We start from the raw sequence: 15,170 nt of genomic DNA on the forward strand, positions 1-15,170 counted from the left end.
AGATACGTAGATATAAAACACTTCACCTTCACTTTTCTACACATCTTGCACTTTATAATACAAAATTTGATCTCTGAGCAGACTGCCACCAATTAAGTTTTTATGTTTTCTCTTTCTTTCTTGCAATGTGTATTGCACGTAAAAGCACAGACTTTACACATGTGCTACACATGAGCAGATATTTATTTTTCATACTGCACTATGCAGACACTGTTTGCACTGCTGAAAATTTGCTTACCCCCAACCAGAGGGGTTTGGAGAACATATTCAAGGTAGAGGTGTAAAAATAAAGTCAAGATGTCAGACGGCCCTGACGAAGAAGACACAATTTTAAAGTTCCATCATAAGATGCAGTAACAAACTTAGGGTCCAGCGACATCCACAGTTTTGCAACCAGATTTTTGGAATGTCCTTCAAAAATATTTGGTTGTTTTTGAATCGTATTGTGAAGGATAAGTCTTGTATTAGATGTGGAAAACGTTGAGGATGATTTGATTGTAATAGTTTTCATTTTTGAATTATAAAAATCTTTAAAGAGTCCAGAGTAATTTTAAAAGTTACTCTGCACTAAGCAGATGGATCTCAAATGACTAACAGAATTTACATAAAAGTTATTTGGATTTTTCAGCTTAATTTTTGCTATGCTATGCTATGCTAGGCTGAGCTATGTTAGATTAGATTAGGCTATACTATATAGCCACTGTCTGCTCTAATCAACATTCACTTAATTCAAATCAGCTTTGGACTTTCAGTCAAAGATGAATGGCTGATCAATTGAAAATACAAAATCATTAAGGTGATATCTTGGGAGCACTGTTATGTTAATGTATTACTCTATATTTTACACACTTAATTTGTAAACACTTGTAATATAACTGAACAAGGCACATCATAAATGACATGCATAGTTTAAATACGTGACAGGGCTTGATGTCTCACAAATCTTCAACTTTTCAAAAATGTGTTTTAACAAACCTGCAAGAGGAAACTGGACCTCTTTCAGCTGGAGAGATGAAAAAAAACACAAAAACAAACAGCCTTCCATCACCTGGAGTAGAGCATTTGAAAATATTTATTTCATAAAAAAGGCTATTGCTCTGTCCCTATGCAAAGTGGTTATCCTGATCAAGGGACACTTTAATGTGGGAAGATGGGAAACAGTTCTCCAAAGTCAGCTGTCTGCAGGGTGATTTTAAGCCGACTTGAAAAGGGCACAAGCAAATATAAAACTGATATGTCAGGCAGAGCTGAGTCACTTCATCTAATTATTTGGATACTCTCTCCTTTATTGCTTTTTAGGTTATTTTTCAAGGCATCTTGCATTAGTCACATCAGCTGCATGTGGCATTCAAGGTGCTCGTCCAAACCAAATGTCTCCCAATCCTAAATTTATTTCCCTCTCTGCTTTGACCTGCATAACTTCAGGAATATGTCATTTTTCGGTGAAGATGATCTCTGAGAAGATTTTTGAATCTTCTCTCCTTTTGTATAGATTATGACTAGAATCAGAACGTATTAAACTGAATCTCTGTGTTTTACGGTTTCTCTGTTTTAATTTACTGTTAATTCCTCGTGAGTGAGAAATTACATAAGACAATTTTCACTTTTGATTTTACTACAAAACAAATAAAAATTAATAATATGATGAAAATTTAGACTGTTTCTCTGCAACTTTAAATTTGAGCCTGCAGCTCATTTACTATTTAGATTTTTAAACAAACTGTTAGAAATGAATGGAGAACATTGCTTTGTAAATGGGAAGATTTTGGAAGCGGTCATTAGGATCTCATAGCTGGGCAAGCACAGGTGTGACTAATTACGCTGATTATGGTGGCGTTCCATTAGGGTAATAACTATGTGCTGTGGTTTAGCAGCAGAAATAACTGTGACTTTTTCTAATCTCAGCAGAGAAATGTGTGCCTTGCTGTGACAAATATTTTTTGATTAACCAGCCGCTCCAATTTAGCAAAGAAAAGCATTACAATTGGTGATGTCTAGCAAAGATTGCACAGACTCTAACACAAAATGATAGCAATAAATTCACAGAAAACCAGATACTTTGTTTTAACTCATTCATATCTTGACTATTTTTTACACCAGAAGAACACACTGCATAGATTTGTGTGGTAATGTAAGGTGATAGTCAAGATAAAAATTATTTCATGGCTTACCTTTCAACTCACTTTAAAAATATCTTAATCTTATTGCTCTTTAAGAAACAACCAATATGCTTTTTATAGTCAAAAATTCTGGGAGACTATTTAACTACAGATTATGCTTTTGAGCTTAGCCAAACAATTTTCAATAGAGTTGACTTTAAGGATAGGAATTTGCCACCTTTGCCTGTTTCAAAACCAGGTGTGATTAGTTTTTTGGATCATGGTCCTGCTGGAACAAACACCTAGTTTAACCAAAACAATGTTTATTCATGGTGCAATTTGCTAAGATACTTTTGAGCAAATATTACTGGATGTATATATTCATATCTAACCGTACATTATTTTTACTTTGTACAGATTAAAGAAAATACACTATAAACTGAAACTTGTTCAGCTATTGTTTTTTCTTCAAAAATATCATCCTTCCAGTCCCCCAGCAAAATGATGGTTCCAATAAATCAATAAAATTAAATAATAAAAGAATAATAATAATAGTAATGATACAACATGTCTATGATGAGTGTGTGCAGAAGTCAGAACTCTACACACACAGGTTAGGAGACATCTGGGAAATGTAGTCCCACTGCAATGTCTCCACAAATTGCATTTGCTTGTTTTTTTGTTTTGTTTTTTTGCACAGCATTTATTGAATGCAATGTACTGTATGTCTTGAAACTAATTCTATATGAAAACAAAAAAAAAGAAAATAATTTTCCATTGTAACCATGGTTTTATTACTTCTGTTGTCTGACTATTACAAATCTTTTTGGACGCATGAATCCAATTTATTATTTACAAATATTGACCGCAATAAGCAAACTCTGGCTGCGAGAAAACACAAAGTACAAATCCACTGCTGTCTTTATGATTTAAAACCTTAATAACTCACAGCAGCAGGATCAGCTCAGAGATTAATGTGGCACTAAAACTGAGTGGGCATCCCATCAAAACAGAGTGAATGCAAATAATCAGAAACTATTTTGTTTTTAATAAAGATATTAGATCAACATGTCCTTGAAATCCATGCAGCATCATAACCTAACGCAGCATGATGCAACAAATGACAGCAAACAGATGCAGGCAGGCAGAGGCATAACGATTGGTTGGTTTCCTTTCACCTAATTGAAACCAAGCTTCATCTGTACTGAAGTTATTAACAAAGCGGCACACACTACTTCATTTTAACATTTTGTCTACAAACACTAGTTGCTCTCCTGCCCACTTTTATATATATATTTTTTTTCCTGATCCTTGTTTTGTTTCTATGAAAAACACCAGTTTAAGACTAAAGTTACTGTTGACACTTAGCAGTTGTGTTTCTTAAATACTGGAGAAGTCCATATTTGCTAATGAGATATTTTTCAATGAATATTGGATGAGGAACAAAGCTAAATTACTTTTGAATCATTTTCTTTTTCTCTGTTTCTATTTGAGGATTAACTGTAAAATGAGATGTTGAACTACATGCAGAGCAGAGGTTGTAACTGGCAACCCACCAGTTAAAGGACAAATTCAAACCACAGTGTTTACTGGACTTCAGCCAACAGTCATGACCAAAGACAAAATGTAACCCTAGGTTGTTTAATTATATTGCTTACTTTTGCAAGCTCTGGAAATTGCAATTTAAAAACACCTTCATTCAAATCAGAAACAGTTTGTAAAGATTTGGCAAACTACCTGGAAAATACGCACTACAGTGATCACATGTTGGCAGTGATTGCAGCAAAAGGTGCTGCCACAACAAATTAAATTAAGAGAACCTATAGTTGACATATTAAATACATATTAAGCTGCTATTGTCTATGCACTTCTTCATTTGTTAAATAACATGAAGTGTTTAACTAAATAAATTAGAAAAAAAAAATCTTGTGAAATGTAAAGTAAATATTAAGGGATGCCATTTTGCTTTATTTATTCAAATCATTTCACATGAAACAAAAAAGACACAAATTTGCCTGTGTCAATAAATTTGATTTCAAACTATAACTATAAACCTGTTGACCATTTACTGTGGTGTTTTTTATTTTTAGATTCTTTAATCCACAAAACAAAAGGCTTGACTTGCAGTAAATTATTTGTCTGAAATTATTCATGCAAATACACTAATGTCACAATGCATCATCAAACAGCTTTTACTGTTTGTAATGAGTTTTGTAATTAGGGAAATTTTATGATTATGTTAGATGAATAATTTCAACACTACAAGCCTCTCCCTCAATGTAAACATTTTTTATACCAATGCAGATTTAGCTTTCTTTCACCATACAACTGTTTAATCAGTTACCAGTTCTGCAACACACCAGTCACTCGTTGCAAGAGAAACTTTGTTGCAAAATATACATTACAAAATAAAAAACGAATGCATCGTGTGCATCTTAAATGTAAAGCTAATGCATCTTTTCTTACTGAATTTTTTTGCTTCACTGCTCCCTTTTCCTTCGGGTGTTAAAGATTTCTTCAGAGAATCTACAAGTACACTGAAACCAAAATAGCTCTAAAAGAATCACTAATGTGCGAGGGATGAAACAAAGTAATGGAGCACATCGCTGTGTGGAGGACTAGTTTCATCTCAGTCACCAGTCTGTCAGTGGTTGTGTTATCGTCGGCTCTTTATGGGTTCTGCCAGATCATAAACAACATATTTTGGTGTAAAATTCTGTCATCAGACTCATACTTGGGGTCACATATGTTCACTTTTTATTTTTCAAAAACCATCAATGTGAGATCTCAAAGAAACAAAAGATATTATTTGAACTTGCAGTTCATAATCCTGAATGCTTTATATTTTGTCACCTTATTTAGTCAGAATTATTCTGATGAAATAATTCTGTAGGGATTTTTTGTGATAAATTAACATAATAAAATTTCCAACTGAATTCTTGGTGGTGGGAGTTGCACTAAGACATTTTTGATTTGATATCTCTAAATAAAAACTACTGAATAACCCAAGCCCACCTGTTTGTAGTTTAATCTCAGTATGAATACAGCTGTTCTGTGAATAAACACCATCAATATAAAAGTTAACAATGTTAATTTTACACAAAAAAAGGGTTGCAAGACTGGTGAACTGTTTAAAAAAAAAAACTTTAATAAGTCCAGTTTAAAGATTAGCAAAAAAAGGTACGAAGGTCAGATAAAACCAAAACTGAAAGCAATGAGACCTACATGCAAAACATTAAATATGGAACATTGAAAAACCCTTTTCTCAATGATGGCACACCATGGAAGCAACATTATGCTCCAGGTGTGCAAATCTTTCACAGAGGCAGGGAAACAGCTTAGAGTTGATGGAAAGGTGGACAGAGCAAAATACAGAAGTAACTGCAATTATTCTCTTGTTCGATGATGTTTCAGGTCTCAATGTAGTTTGGACACATCAGACTTTTAGTTTTATTCAGAACAATGACACTAATAGGGTTGTTAAGATCACTAATTGGGGCTTTTAAGATAAGTGTATTCTGACTAAATCTCTCAAGACTGGTAGTTCCAGCCCATGTTCAAATTTGACAAAGCCGTTCTGATAATCCATTCTGACTGAACCTGAGCAGTTTTTAAAGGAATAGTAACTATGACTTAATCAAAATCAAGTAAAGCACATATAACAGGTGTCTTCAAATCCAGGCCTGGCTTCATCCCTGGTCCAACACACCTGAATCAAACGACTGAATCACCTCCTCAGTGTGCAGTCAGTTCTCCAGAGTCCTGCTAACAGCATCATTATTTGACTCTGGGGTGTTGAAGCTGAGACACATCTAAAGGTTGCAGGACCGGCCCAATAGACCTGGATCTGAAGACCCCTGACATAGAGGTTTATGAAAATACTCAGAGTGGTGTGAATATTTTTGCAAGGAACTGCAGCTGTTTTATTAGTAGGTAGAAGCATCCAATCAGACTCCACCTGACATCAATTTCTCTGGATAGCAGATAGGTTTGTTGTTCATCACTCTGCATGATTATTACTCTGAGCAACCTAAACAGACTCGGTGTGGTGGGGATTGGCAGCAAGGCAGCAATGATGGAGGAGAGTGTGATTTTAAAAAAGATGGTTTTGATTGTAAACATGTAGTTGTGATAAATTCTAAAAACAAACACTGATTAGTATAAATTTACAACCATTAAATCCAGAATTTAGTGTTAAGACATGTATTCCTTAAATAATTGTCTTAAACAAAATCACATTCACCACACTTATTGGCAACTTTAATAATTACCAGTAAATAATGTTGTTGCGCAACACCCCCCCCCCCCCCCTCCTTTCTGTCTCTACTCTCTCACTCTCTGCTTCCTCTTCTGAGAGGGGAGATGTGCTACCAGCTCTCCTTCTAACGGGTTAATTGAGTTTCCTAAATCTGCTGGGATTTACCCTGTCCAGAACTGAAGTAAACTCTGTTTAAGCTGGTTTCGAGAAACGATTCGCCTGGTTATCTGACGGCCTACATCCAGGTGTCCCACCCTTCTTCCCCCTGTGAATTAGCCAGACTGAGCAGCCTACAGCCAACTAGTTTCACAGAGCACACCTGTTAACGGTCGCTCGTTCTCTATTTTACAACTTGCATTTGTTATTGAACCAGGTAGGTTTTAGTGACTCGGGCGAGTCCCAAGGATGACGTTTTAAATTTGGGCTACCAGCAACCTAAAAACATTTTAAACTTTTTCCTCTCCAGAATCAAACATCACAGCTATTTTACAACCATCAAAGAACTTTAAGGTGACTCATTAACTGAATGTCCACAACATCTTTTAGATTTTCTTTATGCTAAATATTTTATTAGTAAAGCATTTTTGCAAGGGTCAGTACAGCTTAATTCAGTAGCAGAAATAATCAAATAAGTAAAATCAATCATCTAGTCTATCTTTCCCTACTGCTGATACTGAGAACTAAAAAAAAGGGAACCTTTGAGAGAGACGGACGGAGTTTGACGTTTCGAACCCCAGACCTGGCCTGATGATGAAGAAGATGTTGCAGCAGGAGGAAGATGTTGATCGATGAAGGCAGGGATCTCCGCAGGTCTGATGAGCTTCTTCTCCGCATGGATGGTGAGGTCACACAGGACTTGGTGCTGGCAGGAAAAAAGGCACCAGTTCTTCTTCTTTGTCTTTGCCTTTGTCTTCATCTTTGTCTTTGGGGTCTGAACCCAGCCGATGAGAGAAGTGCGATTCGAAGCCACATGTTGCGGGCCTGACGGGTTGGTCTCCATGAGTAGGACAGTCTTCGGCTCTGTGGCCCCGGCTCTTCTTCAGCTGCAGAGTTCTTTGTCCATCTCTTGGCTCGAAGCTGCCCGGAGGATCCAACAAAAGGTTCCTCTTTTGCACCCACCTTTTATAGGGTTTCTGACTGCTCAGACAGATGATCTCATATCCATCACTGTCTTACAGACATTATGTCCTAATGTCTGTGCTAATGTCTCAGGGTTGCTCAACCTCATATGTCCCTTGCCTGCACAACCTTTCCTCTAAATAAGGCGTTGATCATCTCTGCTCTCCTGTTAGTTCCTTGCCTTTCACCTTTCACCTACTCTCTACCTCCAACATATCAGTGATGTTTAATTGCAGTTACACCTTTTACACCATTTCAAGTTTAATGTCAAAATCACATTTATATCACATTTATTTTCTTTAGCTTCTCTGATTTATCATTCATTTATAATTTTATAACCATAACTTACTCGCATTATAATCCTAATGTGAGTTATTACAGATGTTTTCCGAAAAGAAACCAAGAATAATCCATGATTCTAATTATTTGATACCAAAGTTACAGTTACTTGTTTTTCTTGTAAGTGTTCTCACAAATGTACGTGTAAATATTATTACAAGTAAACCAATATTAATATAAGTATTTTACTTTGAATCTTATCAAATTACTCAAAATGTTTAGATTTCATTCTTTAAAACTTTAACCTTTGAGATAAGGAATAGTCTCAGCTATTTTTTATAAATCTGCAGGCTGGAAACTTCCTCTTTTTCCAGGAAACCTGCTTTTCCTGTTTAATGACTCTCTCTGTCTGACTATGATTTCTTATGATTAGATAGAAAAAAGTAGAATTAAAGCAAAGTTTGCATGAGACAAAAACAACACACACAACCAGATTTATTTTATTGACACCTAAGTCTACTGTTGGGCCTTGATGTCACTTGAGTGATTCATTTTAAAGATAACTTTATTTATTATTACTGTTAAACTAAAATCTCCAGCATGGGGAAGTGGGATGAGCTCGGATTTTCTTGACAATAAATACAACTGATATTTGTCTATTATCTACACCTGCTTATTCTTGCAGAGTCATTGGGGTTTGGTACCAATCTCCAGAGGTCAATTGAAGGACGTAACTGAGTAATTTATCTTATGCATTACTGTTTAAATGTAAGAGTAAGCTTTTGATTATTAAACCACAGCTTCATGCTTCCTTGTTGTATAAGGGTGAGGTTTATTTCTGAACCATTATTCGAAATGGAAAATATAGAAGAACATGTCCTTCAAACAAAATAAATATTCTTCATAAAAGAAGAGTTGGCTACAAGAAAGTAGCTGCTTACCTAAACTTGCCCATAGTTACAGTTAGAGCTGTGATCTAAAAGATTACACTTTTGTACATTAATCAATCCCGAAACTGAACATGGAACATTAACTCTATCTTTTGACTCCGTTTGTGTTTGTGTACAAAATGTCTGTAAAGAATGATGCTGGGATGTAGCACAAATTTCAGATTTGACCTGACGATAAAGAAGAAGGTGGGATGAGGACAAAAGGTTATTACCACATACAGGGAGCAGGGTGCTGAGATATGAAACAAAGGACGAATCTCAAAAAGTGCCAACTTGAAGATAACAAAAGGTCATCCACAGGTCAGCTGGTTGTTTGGGAGGAATGTTTTTTTTACCTGTTTGTTAAACACATCTGGCAATCCAAGTGGAAGTGTTTGTTTTTCAGATGAGACTAAAATTGAGCATATCTGGAGGAAATGCTCCAGCTGTGTCTGACGTAATAGCAAAAAGTAATCTAAAGAAAAGCTCTAAGAAAAGATTGGATGATCTAGAGAAACTGCAAAAAGGAGTGGTTCAAAGATCCCTCTCTCTGCGTCTATGGAAACATTGTGAGATAATTTAGGATGAAAACTGGGTGCAGATAATTTGCTTCAGCCAAAAGGTGTTACACAAGAGAGGACAAAAAGTGTGGCAAAAATAATTTAATAAAACAGTTTTTCTTAATATGAAGTTGATTTTCACCTAGAGTTAGATTATGATTCTGCAAAAACATAAGTTGTTTTACAAGTCTTTTCGAGGCGGTGCTGATATGCGTGGAGAATGTTGCCTATTTAAGAATTTCAGATTGTCGGTTGTTTTCTATTCTGGAGAGATTCCAACTGAAACTTTCAAAAGTTGTTTGAAATCCTACAGAAGCTGACTCACACTAACGTCTCCAACTGCACTTCTTCCCCTTTCAGACGTCACTAAATCTGACAAGAATAAGTTGTTTTTGAAATATAATCCAATACTATACTGTGGGATACAAAAACATTGGCAAGCTGTTTACTAGATGCTTTGCTGACAATACATTTATGGATTCAGTTAGAGAAATATTGGCAAATGAAAGCAGGTCCGTCTCTTACAGTCCACTAATAAAAGATTTAGAGTCCTTACAAATCTCACCCTTGGTCACAGTTTGCCACATTCTTACCAAACGAATAAGATGCCAGAGGAAAACTGGTTGCACTTGAGACACAATAGAACAATGTGACAGCCAATGACGGGACAGTACCATAGGACCTCTGCCATCAGACCGCATTAATGAAGATGCATGACACTGTGCCAGTGAGTCAAAGCAAGGTCCCAGACCAGTGAGTGGCACAGATGCTGCCATGATGAAATAAGCTTGAACAGTATGAGTTCATCCATTTTCTATATCTATTCAGTCCTACGCATGGATTTAGTGTTTGATCACTGAAAAGTTTTTGTGATAAAAATAAACCATGAGGGACAATTTCAAACACTTGTTTCAGCACCAAACCGATCATAAAAAGGAGCCAAAAATTGGACACCTTCTGATTCAGTTCCGTGTTTCGTGTTCTTGACTTCAAGCTATCAATATTAGTGAATCTGAGCCACATAAACAACGTTATTCTATCCAATAGGGTTTTTGTTTGGTCTTTCTTTATTTCCATTATTTACTAAAGCCATTGTTTGTAGAAGTTGAAGGTTGTAAAGGATCAAATGGTCACATTGGTATCAGTCAGGAGAAGAGCAGAAAAAAAATACACACCAGTGTATATTTATTCCATGCCACTGTGAAAATAATCACTTATGATTGGAAAAAAATAGTAAAACCGGGACATTACAAAAACTGGATGTTTTCCAAAATTGATGAAAAAATTGAACCTAAAAGAATGTCCATCAATGACTGGATGTGTTCTGCATCCTTCTTTATTCTCCATCTGTGTGGACTAAAGAGTACAGTTTCATCCAAAGATAAATATCCAAATCCCATCTAAAATCTTCCAAAACTTTGAGAGAAAATGTCTTACTGTCTGTTGAAACCAAACTTAAATCTGTGGGCTACAATTCCATGAGTTTTTTTTTCTTTTTTGCACAAAGCAACACTGAGGCATGACTAAAAGAGCCCACAGTGAAAATGGTGGTGGCAGCATCATGATCTGTGTTGATTTATATAAAACTAGGGTTTTGGTTGATGCTATTAAATTTATGAATAGTTCTAGCAACCAGTCAGTTTGAACACAAAACTTTTAGAGCGGGGTTTTTATTTTTCAGCCTAATAGTGAATCTAAGCAAATTGGCAAAAATAATTTAAGATTTGCACAGGTCTAGTCAAAGTCCATAAGTGCATCTGATGGAAAATAAGTGGGATCATCTAAATAGAGCTGTAGCTAAGAAATTACCTCACAATCTGAGGGATTTGGAAAACTTTTTCAAGGTAGAATAAGCAAATATTGCCCTGTTAAGATGTGGTATGTTGTGAGTCCTACTGAGAAAGAAAGATTAATTAATTTAAATCAAATATTAAAGAGTAGTAGTTTAAGCGTGTACAATCATTTTATTTCTTAATGTTTTTATCCCAAATAATTAGGTTTTTTTTAAGTTGTACAGGTCATATTATGTGATCTTAAAGATGTCAAAAGTTTTGAAATTGTTTCATTTCTCATTTTGTGCTAAGACTTAAAGTTCAAGATCTGCATTAAAATTAAAGAAGGGTGCATGCACATGTGTACAGAGACACTCTTAATCAGTAGGAAAGCATTCTTCTACTTAACTGTTTCAGTTTATTTCATATTTTTCAGAGTATAGGAAGCCTTTTCTTTTGTCCAGTAACGATGGAGAGGAAAACGCTCCCAGCTCTGGTGTTTTGATGATAACACGGAGCCCTTTTCATTATCTCCTCAACTCTATTTCCCTAAATCTAATTCCCTCTTCCTCTTTTTCTTGTGATGGCTGACCTGCACTCTGAGAGACAGCTGGCAGTTCATGCCCAAGGACTGTGAAGAAGAAAAAAACAGTTCTTCAATTAAGTGTGCCTCACAATCTGCACTTGTTCCACTGATTACAGACATTATCTCAGTGGTAAATATAGATTATGAAATTAGAGGGAAAATGCACCATAAGGCTTCATGGAGCATTAGCAACATTTTAATTACATATTTTTATGGCAGTGGAAATCTTCCATATCTGGGGGCATTTGTCTTTTGACTCCATAGCTTAACTGTTTTTATTTGAAGCACAGCTGCTGGGTAAAATATGACCAAATGAGACATGAGCTTCGATATTCACTGTTTAATTGAAATGACTGGACTAGTTTTCTAAAATGCCCCCAGGACACACTGGAAAGCCCTGATAAATTTCTGGAGCCAGCTGCTGTAAATTCACAACCGGACAGTATCATACCTTTAGGGTTCATTAAATGGTTTTTTCCCCTGATTTTAAGCTTTTAGTTATTTTTCTTGGGGTGTTTTTTTATCTGCTCCCAAGCACAATTACGGATGACAGTTTGCTTTCTGAGCATCACAGTTGGAATAAATGAATGCATTTTACAGGAACTGGAGTTTTTATTTGAAGTCCCTGAAGGGGATGTCCTCAATTTACTATTTTAGGGTTTTCCGACAAGGAAAAAGCTTGTTAAGCCTTTAACCTTCATCAACATAAATAAACAGGGTTTTACGCACAGGTGCAAGAGCTCGGGCATCAAGGATGTGCAGCGAATTGCATGCATGCAGGCATATTTCACGTAATTATTGTTGATACAGATATGGATGCAACATGGATCCATATGTATGGATATTTTGGAGATTGCATAACTGAAAAAAATCGTTTCTGCACATCAAAGTTTATTTAATCAGCGCGCTGTGGGTTCAGGACGCTCCTTTCAAAGATGCGCTGCGCTGGTAAGAGGGGCACCAAAACAATTAAACGTCTCCAAAAAATAAAAGAGCAGCAGCACATATAAAACATATATACCCATTATTTGATTTTTTAAAAATCTACCAAACATAGCGAAAGTGGAAACTGAATTTACCTGATCCGATCTATCGCCACGATCATGTCACACACGCGTCCGTCAGCGCATCCTGGAAATTAGAGTCCTTCGATGAAAGAGTTCTCCCTCAATTCGCCGCGGCTGAAATCTCCACTTCCATACACGTATTTGATCTTTTTTCTAAGGTAGCACCTGCTGATCCGCGCAAACATATGCCTGCACAAACAACTGGTTGTGCCCTGTCAGCAGATTCCCGTTAACCACCGTGAGCTGGACGCGCCGCTGCGCAATGACGCACGCCAAGTAGTCGAAGCTGATTTGGAGTCTCCAAATCCGCATGTGTTGAATTCCAAAAAACATGATGCTTTCACCTTTTCTACGCCCTCTGATTACAGTATGAAACTGATGAAACCCCTGTCTTCTTTTGTTATTGCTGCTTCAAATGGACTATTGGTGACAAAAACCTTCCACGGCCAGTCACATATTTAAATCACAGAGATCAGATCTGACATATAACACATGGTGAGCTGCGTGTTAACCTCCCCTTTCTATTTTAGTCTTTGAAGAAATCAAGTGACAATAATCGTGTCAGTGCACGTTTCACGCTCCGCAGCACCTCTTAAAGCTATTACTCTTTCTGTTCACCCTCACACAATGGCAGTTCGATTGCTTTAAAACTCCAGGAAGTACACTGAGGTTTTACATGTCAAGATGGAGAATGTGATCTCAGAGAGCTTGACAGTCATTCCTGTGTTGATGAGCCGTTTACATTCCCATCCTGGATGCCCAAAAGGGGAGAGAGGAGCGGTCAGTCAGGCAGAAGCTGATTTTGGTCCACATGTGGGTTTTAATTGTAGGACGTGGGTGTGTGTGCAGAGCATAAGAATGCCTCTGTGGGTGGTTTTCCCTATGTTAGCAAACAGCCATTCACTCCAAGCATGGCTGGGCAAGATAGTGAGTTCTTTGAAACCGTACATTTTTGCAAACTAACTGGAGAAGAGAGATAAGCATCCAAAAGGAATGGCTCGGTGTGGACACGACTGGACACATATGCAGATCACTGATGTGTATGTAAATTTGATTTGCATTGCGAGGACGATGTCTAAAACAGGCATCAGTGGGAATCCTGGATATGAGAGCAGGGCGGAAGGCAGTGTCGTCACGCGAAGTCCAAGACTCAAAACCATGGCTGGAGGTCACAAGACACAGAGCCACAATGAAATCAGCACTTACTTACAGACTGGTGCTAACAATGCACTACTATGACATTTGTTTGCCCCACATGCAAGGACATTTCATGACACGATGATTCAACCACATGCATACCATGCATGCATCCCCTATATAACTGTCAACTGCTCTTACGCTGCTGAAGCTGTCTAAAACTTCTGCTCTGTAAAGAAATGTGTAGCTACTCATATTTGTACAGACATTTCAGTGCTGTCAGACATTAAATCAGAATAAACTCAAAATGCCAGAATGTCAAGAGAAACATATTTTTGATATGATTTTTGATTCAAATCAAATGTGTACATTTCTTGACATTTCATAGAACTCCCTGCATAATCTGTTCTACCAGAAACGTGTCATAAATTTCAGCTTGACTGGGTCCTGAAACCACTTTGTAGCTAATCAGAACACATGCTCAGTTTCTGCAGCTACCCATTCATTGCTAAGCTTTAATATCCTGGCTGATGCTTCGAGAAGTTTCTTCAATATCTTTTGCAGCAAGAAATTCTGCTGCTTTTGTATCTTAAAATGCATAGACCATCAGTGACCATCAGTGACCATTCAGTCTTTTCCCTGAATTAATTTGCCAACAGTAATTAACTCTGTAATGAACTCCAGCTTCAACTTACTTCTTCAGAAGGTCTTGAGCCATTATTGTGGAGTTCATACACACATTTGCACCAACATTACTAAAATCTGAGACATTTAATCTCTCTTCTTCTTGAATGTTATGATGGTTAGACATTATTATAGTTAGTCTAGCCATGGGTTGTTTTGGTGTTTTGATTATTTCATTCTAGTTTGATTATTCTGTGATCCTTAATCTTTTTCTTTGATTAGATCAGTTTTGTTTGCATTTTAGTTCACTCCTTAGTGTTTCTAGTTATGGTTATTCCTTGTCTCCAGCTATTCCTTGTTACTCTAGTTTAATTGTATTCTATTCTTTAGTGTCAGATTCATTTCCTAGTCCCTTGCATACTTTCCCTCGCCCCCTGTGCCATTTCCTCTCTCTCTCTCTCCTCACACCTGCAACCTGCTAGCTAATCATCCCAGGTCTTTTGTTCCAGCATTCTCCCTTACACTATTTAAACCTTTCTCTTGCTCATACTCCTTGCCGGTCCCTCTTATTATACCCTGTTATTTTCCATGTTTCTTTGAAAAGAAAAATTTCCTGTTGGCATTTTTCTTGGGTTTATGGTTTTTGTTCTTCTTTACCGCTCTGTGATTATTTTTCGCAAGTTTCTCATCTTTTTTCATTAAACTTTCAACATGATCCGTGCTCCCACCTCCTGTCTCAA

At 36.8% G+C, this 15,170-nt stretch overlaps 1 protein-coding gene across 1 annotated transcript in view; it reads right to left on the reverse strand.

The window, feature by feature from the left end:
- Positions 1–13,233, reverse strand: part of LOC116713483 (gamma-aminobutyric acid receptor subunit pi) — a 65,299-nt gene extending 52,066 nt beyond the window's left edge. Inside the window, exon 1 of the mRNA XM_032553660.1 lies at positions 12,682–13,233. The gene's annotated coding sequence lies outside the window, so the exon portion shown is untranslated. The remainder of the gene's footprint in view (positions 1–12,681) is intronic.
- Between the last annotated feature and the right edge of the window lie 1,937 nt (positions 13,234–15,170).

This window comes from Xiphophorus hellerii, chromosome 22 (genome assembly GCF_003331165.1).
Source record: "Xiphophorus hellerii strain 12219 chromosome 22, Xiphophorus_hellerii-4.1, whole genome shotgun sequence".
NCBI classification, from domain to species: domain Eukaryota; kingdom Metazoa; phylum Chordata; class Actinopteri; order Cyprinodontiformes; family Poeciliidae; genus Xiphophorus; species Xiphophorus hellerii.